At 50.4% G+C, this 8,820-nt stretch overlaps 1 protein-coding gene across 1 annotated transcript in view; it reads right to left on the reverse strand.

Annotated features, from left to right (window-relative positions):
• The window catches only part of SYNE2 (spectrin repeat containing nuclear envelope protein 2), a 177,375-nt gene extending 168,793 nt beyond the window's left edge, over nucleotides 1–8,582 (reverse strand). The window contains exon 1 of the mRNA XM_059850505.1: nucleotides 8,488–8,582. The gene's annotated coding sequence lies outside the window, so the exon portion shown is untranslated. The remainder of the gene's footprint in view (nucleotides 1–8,487) is intronic.
• Between the last annotated feature and the right edge of the window lie 238 nt (nucleotides 8,583–8,820).

The following is an 8,820-nucleotide window of genomic DNA, read 5'->3' on the forward strand; positions in this document are numbered from 1 at the left end:
CAAATTACAATTTAAATGATAGGTCCTAGCCTGGCAGCTGTGCATTCATCAGCTTCTCTCTCAAGCATGTCCAATCAAGGCTACAGCAATGCAAGCTAGTATGCTTCCCCAGCACACCTCTCCTCTGACTTGGAGGGGCTGCCTCTCCAAAGAATGAGTTTTTCATGTCCCTATAATTCTTCCAGCTGAAAATTCCCTTCAAAGTGCTAGTTCAGGGTCTTGTTTGTTTGTTTTATGCCTTCTGTCCCACATACTTCAAGGTCTGTGGGCAGAGCAGCCTTTCTACAAGCACAGCCTGCACGCTCGCATGCCTGTGCTGGTTCTGCACATACAAAAGGGGCCTCTCAACAGTGGCATCTCCCACACTGCCTGTGCAGGACTTCCTCCACTAAGAAGAGCACTTTTCTTGTCCATTTTTATGACAAATAAAATATCGTTGCCTTTGCTTTTAAGGCATTGCTCTTTAGGGGAAAGAAAAGAAACCCACAAACATACATCTCTCACTTATAGCATTGCTTCAAGCTTGTGGAGTAACTTTTGGTGTGCAGTGAAAACCTGGCCAAACACTGTTACTCCTGACAGTGCTGATACCAGAGAAGACCAAACAGCCAAAGGGCTCATAGACAACCCAAGAGAAAGAACCTGGTGTTGCACAGTAAACTGCTAGAATAAACTCTTCTTGCTATACAAAATAAAAAAATAAAATACAGGTGCAATTGCAAAGCCAAGTACTCCAAATTAGAAGCAGCCCAGATCAAATAATGCCTTACTTATGCATTCCACTTCTGCACACTCAGGGTGACAACAGTCTTCCCATCCAAGTCTGAATCACAGGGTGTCCCGGCTGCTTTCTTTGAGAATCAGGATTTCTTATTTCTTACAACGCAGACAAACCAGGAGAGATGCCCATGAACCGCATGCATCTCCCTGGCTGAAAGGCACCAGCATTACTGACACCAAAGTTACTCACAGACAAGCCCAGTCAAGCACCAGAGGCCGTGTTGCGTAAGCAGAGCTGCTGCTCCATCCTGTCCCGGGCCAAGCAGGTGAGGTAAGACATGAGCCAGCCCCAGCCCGAGCCAGCTCCAGCCCACCGAGGTGTGTCTGTGTCCCTGGACAGTTTTTAGGGACACACCTCAGGCAGTCACCATCCAGAATGAAACCCCAGCAGGGAGATGGTGTGTGATCACCAACACAAGCCCTTGGAACAGGATACGCTTCAATTTCCCCACAATTCACACACTGGCTTTCAGTACAGGGAACTCCTGGACTGGCTTCTCGCAGAATTTTTGCAAGAAGAAACACGTTCAGAGTCACCTCTGAGCTTTGCAAAGGTGATGCCTTCACTCACCTACATTATCTGTAAGGCATTCCAAGGCTACCTACAGCACCAGGATGACACATCTGCTCTGCAGGAGCACTGTTTGCTCACACTAAATTGCACAGATACCCACTTCCACCCCCTGAGGTGACCTGGACATGTAATTGGGAAGAAAATCCAGACTTTTCACTTCCCCAAAACAAAGCCAGTCCTGCTCTTGATTCCCTCTTACAACAACAAGCTCTGCTTTCTCCATCCCAGGGGTATTTCGTCATCAACATTCCACCCAGTTTTGCATAAGAAACAACACTGCAAACTGTTTATCATACACTTTCTTTAAAAAAAAAAAAAAAAAAAAAGCCTACCAAACAACCCTAAACCTGTCAGCCTTAACTGTGAAACCACTTGTTACAGGCTGAGCAGTTGAAGAAACAGGATGACAATGCCAGGAAATACCTGGAATTGATCTTCAAAGTTTATTTTTGGAGACTGGCTTTTCTCCCAGCTCTTATTTAATAATTTGCTCTTTCCCTCCTCTCCCCAGTTGTTCTCTCCGGGGTCAAATTGCAATCTGTTTCACCTCCTGGAGTTCACCCACAGACCCCCTAAAAAGAACTTTAGGAATCAAATTCTGGCTCAGACAACACATTCTTTCTATTTCATGGCTATCATATTCTTTCTCAGGTATCAGGAAAGATATAATAGTCTGGTATTTGTCTAGAATCAGACATGCACAGGATCCATTTAACACTCAGTGCCTGCCTGTGCTTCATATCTCTGCTACACAAGCAAATTTCTTCAGCAAAGTCTCTCCCTCGACATTTAGCTCATTTAGCAAAAGAAGTCTTTCTATTGTGAACTAGTTCTCCACACAGGAGGAATTTTACCCTTAGCCTACCTGGTTTACCAGCACAGATAGGCTTTTGCTACAAGAGCTGGTGATTTCTTTTCCAGACTGCTAAGTAACACAATGATGGCAACACCTCCGAGGTGACCAGGGTCTGGCTCCCCGAGTTTTACATTTAGATCTATCTATTGCATGCTGTGGATGTGTCTGTTTAAAGAGGTTCCACACATCACCCAACCACCAGGGAACAGCCACACCTGCTGAACTGGGCCACGACAAGACTGAACTGTTGCACACTTACTCCAAGGTTCAAGTGCTTGTGACTGAGAGCACACATACAGTCACCCTCAGCAGTCTCATGGGTGCACAATACTTCAGCATTGTGCCTCAACTACAGATTTTTGCAAGTGAAAGGGCAGGGAAAGGAGGATGAGCCTATGTAATTTTGCAAAAGGTTTCCAGCCAAATGAAGTGAGTACCTACCAGGTGCTGTCCACCACTGAGAGCCAGTGCCAGCCTCCCCCCCCAGGAGTGCAGCAGATTGCAAGGCAGCTGCAAGGAGCTCGGGCAGGGGAAGGAGCACACCCCTGGGAGCCCACAGTGTCCTCACTGCTTCCACCTCTGCCACTAACCTGATGTGTGACCTTGAAAACGCCACTCTGCAAATCCCCTTCGGCCTCTTACTTATAGCAGATTGTCAGGTCCAGCCTGAAGCTTGTCTGAGTCCAGGGACTGACCAGAGGTGAAGGGTGGATTTAAACTGGAAGTTGCTGCCTGCTCCCCATTCTCAGGTACAGCCAAATGCCTTACACTGCACAACCAACACTGAGTCTGGTGGAAATGAGGACACTCAGAGTCCTCCTAGATGCTCTGCTGGGACATGAGACACTTTGGCCGAGATTCAGCTCTCCTGACGCTAAACAGCCACAGGAGCAGTACCTCTGTAAGTGCTCTTTGTTTGAGCTCAGCAGAAACAATGGAGAGGAACAGGCACTTTTAGGGCAGTTTGTCCAATGTATTTTTAGATGTCCAACCCAGCGTGGATGAATCATGGCTCAAAAGCGTGTGCTCCTTTCCAGTGACTATGAAAGGAGTCTGGAGAACTGTCTTTCGTGCAGATAGTTATGTTATAGAGTTTGGCATGATGAACTGTGGACTTTTAAAGATGGGGGAAAGGAAGGAAACAAAGCAGCACCCCCTCAGGTTACCCTCCAAGTGCTCTGTGCCTCCCTCCCCCAGAAACACCTTGTAACTAGATGATACACAACCACCTTCACCCTTGGGCCTGGCTTTGCTGGAAGAATTTCATTGAGTTACTGAACTTGCATATTTCACCAAAAATTCCTGCAAGCAGAGCTGCACATTGCTCACGATTCAAGAGCCTCCAAGAAGCTGGACAAGCTTCTTGCGAGTCAGCTTTTGCTCCTTTCCCTGCATCATTTAGCTGGTTATTAACAACATAAGCCCATGCAACACAGAGTTCTCTAATGGAAATTGAACAGAGTTTCTCAGGTGTCTCTACAACCACTTCATGGATGCATGTACAAGCTGTGAGTCACAGACCAAGGGGTACCCAGTGTATTCCTTCCCCTCTCTGCTTAAACGTTTTGTTTCACCATTCACCAACTCCTGGTCTTTCTCCTGGCAACCAACAACCCAAAAGATTCAGAAAACATAACTTTTTCCTGCAAACCCCACATTTCTGCCTCCTCCCTGCACTTCCACAAAAGTAATTACAAGGGCTTTGTTTTCCATCTTAATTGCCATTTCCTTTGATAGACCTTGCAGCCTAAGTCTTAAAGCTCAGATAACTAATGCCATTCTTTTCTCTTCTTCCTCATCCCTGGTCACAAACAGTATTGTTTGTACCAGCATCAGCAGCTCCTTAAAAACTTCTCCAGCCAATCTGCGCAGTTGCATTGTGCAGGGAGTTATCAGCAGGCTGCAGGAAGGTTAGAAAGCAAACATGCCTCCCTACGAGACCAAAGTTATGCCTGGAGTCAATGCCCCGTCCCATTTCCCCTCCTGTGGGGAGATAACAGACTGATCTACACCAGTTCTGTCCCTCACATAGCTTTCTCCTGGGCACACAAGCTGGGCTAACCAGCAGTTTCAGCCCCACTCCCTCTTCTGTCCCTGTCCTGATCCCTCTGCATCTCCACAGGAGCAGATTGTTCCATCTCCCGCTGTGAGTACTGTCACTTAGGTGATCTACAGAGGTTGTCTTCTTGGTACCCTCACCAACACCAGGAGCTGCGTGTGATCCATGAAGGTGGCAGGAAGCTGGCCAGTATTCAGCAACAGTATTTAGTCTACAATCCTTCTGCAAAGAAAATGCTCCAAACAAGAGGGGTCTCTCCCTTCTCAGCATTATCTCTAGCCAAAATACATTCATCCTTCACAGTGACTGCTTGCTACTGGCACCCTTCATGCTCTGCAGGATGCAAGTCAGGCCAGGAAGTGTAAGGCAGTCAAATTCATGTCCTATGGGATAACATAAGCTGTATTTTATGATTCATAGTCTAGCAACTATATGTTCTACCACAGGTATAAACTCCTGCTCCTCCTGCAGGAACTGCATGCTGGCACAAAGACAGTGGGGTGAACATTGCCTGTCCCTTAACATGAATATACCAGTTGTACTCCCTTACATTTACATTCCTGACCAATTCATCCACATCAGCTGAAGTAAAAAACTCCCTCTGACCCAAGTCAGGTCTTGATTCCTCCTCTAGAGACCAAAAATAGCAAAATCAGCTCAACCTGCTCTGCCAGTGTCTATGTGGCCACCTCTGCCTCAGTTACAGGAGTCCCCCACCCAAACCGTCCAGGGATGAAATTAAAGCAAGGAAAGATTAGGTGAGAGGTGTATGAAATGTCACCTTCCCTTTAATCACAGCTTATGGATCCATCCAAAGCATTACTCATGCAGTGCTCCACACTCCACATTGTGTATAATCCCACTGCCTAATCCAACTACTTGTTCAAACAGGCACGTTGCTAGGAGTGGGTCCTTGCCATCACTGGGAGCATTCCTTCAAGACCACATCCTCTCCCACATCTAGAAGTACCACGACAGCTCAAAAAAACCTGCAGGAAAGGTAGACCAAGTGTGGTGCACACACAGCTCATCCCTTTAACAGGACACAGCCCATGGCCATCCTCTCCCATGCTGCCAGATCGTGTTGGGGAAACACTTCAGTTGTGGTAAGCAACAGATAAGCATCTCTGCATCAACACAGAAAAAGCATCTCAGCTGGTAGACTTTTAAAACCGGTATTTATTGTGCCTCAGGGAAGAAAATAAATTGGCTAAATGGGCTGAAAGGCACAGCTTCACTAGGAAGAGCTTGGATTGTCTCTTTGCATCTTTCAGCACAAACCCAGCCATTGAGAGCCCGGATCTAAAACAGAACTGCAGTTGCTAAGAAAACAGCGCTGCAAACAGATGTCAGGAGATGATTCATGGAGCAAGGGCATATCCCTGTACTACAGATAAACCAAAATGAATGAGACTCTTTATACCTGATCTCCCAAGCTGGCCATCTTCATACCAGCTTTGGGACTTTTTCTTTAGCTCCTTTCTATATTCAGATGTTGAGGAAATGGAGCAGAGCTGAACTCACTGTTTGTGGAATAATTACTAGTAAAGGGGTTTTACAACATGCATGATTAACTCAATAAATGGGCTAAATTGTGGTCCATTTCTCCCCTAAAACAATGTAACTTTCTCCCGAAGCATGCATGCAATCTTTCCCAAAACATATCACAAGGAGTAACACAAAACATACAGATAAAAACTGCGAAGAAACAAACAGTAACTGGTTGGGGGTTTTTTTCTTACTTTCTCTTTCAACATAAAACTTAAAATTAGCAGCTAGGGAGATAAAACATTTTCAAGCTATTAGCTCATTAGCCAGCAATGCACGCTGCTCCTTGAATTACTTCATTGTGTCTCTGCTTAAAATCTTTGCCTGACAATTAAATAAAAAATAGCTGGCACACTACAGGACTGGTCAAGTGCTACTGACACCAACAAAATTCTGAGTTACTTTACTGAACTTTTAGCCAGATTTAATAGGAGAAAGATTAGTTCCTTTCTTAGAATATCCAGAATCATGTAACATCCTGAGTTGGAAGGAACCCCCAAGGAGCATTACAGTACAGGTCCTTTGCCCCTCTTAAACCACCATGCTTAAATCTTAGCCCTGTATGATATCAGCAGCACTTAACATAGAGTTTCCTGAGGGTATTTGTAAGGAATTGTTTAAATAAAGGAACTTTAATACATGTTTTTATAGAAAACTCAGGTAAAAAGGTAATTATCACTCATTACAATTCATTAGGAAGAAAGGGAAGAATGAACATTAATTTATACACTTCTGAATAGGTTTGTACAGCATTTCACATGAGGGGGGCCCAAACATTGCCACTGCACACATCAGTACATGGTGACAACGTTATTGTGGTCACTGATGGTGTTTCACCTCCAAATTCCAGCGCCACCACCCATCCCTCTCTTCAATTCATCCCCACTGTCACCACCTGCAGATGCCAGGGCTTCCTCTCCCTTGTCACCTCCTGCTCACTTCACACCACCCCATCCTCTCTTGCTGTGACACGCTGCCTTCTGCCTTGGAAATCAATTATTTAGGCTGCCCTGATTTCAGTGAGAGGTGGCTGTGTGTGCAGACACTGTTATTGTGAGCAGAGTTAGCAGCTGCCACCCCGCTCCTTCTCAGAGCGATGGAGCCACCCCAGAAGCGGCTGAAGACCATGACACAGCTAACCAGGCGCCAGCAGCCGCGTGTTGCTTCTGCAGGAATTGCATTTCACACAGAGATGTAAACAGAAGTGCCCGCCAAGCTACGGCTCTGCTCACTTGGCCAAGAGTCACAATAACGAGCCAGGAGGCTGCACGTGGCACTTACGTCTTTGTCTGTCTATCTGTCCTGCAAGTGCAGATCACCCTGTGAGCTGAGAGGGTGGAGAACTCAGGAACGACAGAACGAGGGGGAGAGGACAGGCGGGACACAGGGAAAGAGAAAAGCAGAGGCATGGGGAGGACACAGTCCCAGACATGACAAAGGCTGCGAGAAACTCTAAAACTTGCTCAAAGTATTCCCTCTGGTAGATTCCCAGTAACTTGAGGAGGGTGCACCTGCTCTACTTCCTAATGCCTGCAGCAGCTCTCAGGAGAAACAGAAAAGACCGATTCAGTTTGATTCAGAACGATTCCGACTTGAGCCCAGGTTTACTTCTGGAGGTGAAAGGAAGACAAGGAGCCTTCCCTTAAATCCACAAATAGACACAGAGCACCTGACACTAAATCAGCACCAAGTTACAGACAGGAAGCCCCACGTGCGGCATCCCATGGGCTAGAATAACACACATGCCTAAAAACTGCTCCGAGAGGGAGCAGGCGGCTGCCAGGAGCCCTGGAAAGACGGGAGGAGGGGAGGGAAAGCAGGAGGGAGGCTGGCAGCGAGGCGGGAAAGAGAAAGGAGCCCATGTGCAGCGGAAAGCACAGAGTGCTCGATTCCTCAGCGGGCAGCGCTTCACCCGAGGCAGCAGCACCGGCAATAAAACACAGCGCAGAGAAGATGCCCCTGCCTCCTGCGGCCCTCCCAGAAGAGCAGTCCCTCCCTTTTCCCGATAACTTTGCCTAACTTTGCACGATCAGTTCCCAAACACACAACCCTAGAGATAGCGACGTTCCCACCGGTACCCCCGGTTCCCCGAGGAAGCGCCGGTCACCTGCCCGCGCTCCCCCGCCGCGGGACAAGCCGGCCCCGGGACAAGCCGGCTCCGGCCGGAGCTCCTCCGGCAGCGCGGCCCCCGCTCGGGGAGGGAAGGGCAGGACCGCGGGGGCGGGAGCTCGCTCCAAGCCTGCTCCAAGCTCGCTCCCGCCGCCGGCCGAGCCCGCCTCGCTCCCCCCGCGCAGCCCGGCGAACTCCCGCCGCTGCCCCGCCGCATTGCTTTCTCCTTTTCCCCGGCTTTCGCAGCGCTGGGAAAGGGGGGGACGCGCTCCGGGAGCGCGGTCTCTCCATCCGCGCCCCCCCGCGCAGCGATGTCCCGCGGGGGGCGCGGGCGGTGCCGAAGGTGCAGCCGGCACCGAGGGAACAAAGGCGGCGGCGGCGGGGAACAAAGAGCGGCAGGTACCGGCGCGGCGGAGGGCGCGGGCAGCGGAGCGGGGCGGCTGCACCGGCGAGCCGGGGCAGGGGCCGGACCGGGCGGGCAGCGCCGCCGCTCCCGCACAAAGGCGCAGCCGGGGCCGCGCCGCAACTTCCCGCGGGCGGGTCCCGGCGGGGCAGACTCACCGCGGGCGCAGTCCCGGCATCGGCGACGGGCGCGGGTGGCGGCGCCAAGGGCGGGAGGGAGGAGGAGGAGGAAGGACGGACCGGCCGCTCCCCGCCCCGGCCGCTGCCAGCGAACGAGCGCGCTCCCCGCCCGCGGGCCGGAGGGCGGCGCGGCCGCGGCCCCCGCAGCCCAGCCCGGTCCGGCCGGCCCCGCCTCCCCCGCCGGGAGCGCCCCCCGCCCGCGGGACACCCTTGGCACGGCCGCGGGTCGTGGCCAGAGGAGGGGACAGCCCCGGTCCCCGTGCCCGCCCGTCCTCACCAGCCTTGGCTTCGGCGTGCGGGGTTTCCCGGTGT

This window comes from Haemorhous mexicanus, chromosome 6 (assembly GCF_027477595.1).
Source record: "Haemorhous mexicanus isolate bHaeMex1 chromosome 6, bHaeMex1.pri, whole genome shotgun sequence".
NCBI lineage: Eukaryota > Metazoa > Chordata > Aves > Passeriformes > Fringillidae > Haemorhous > Haemorhous mexicanus.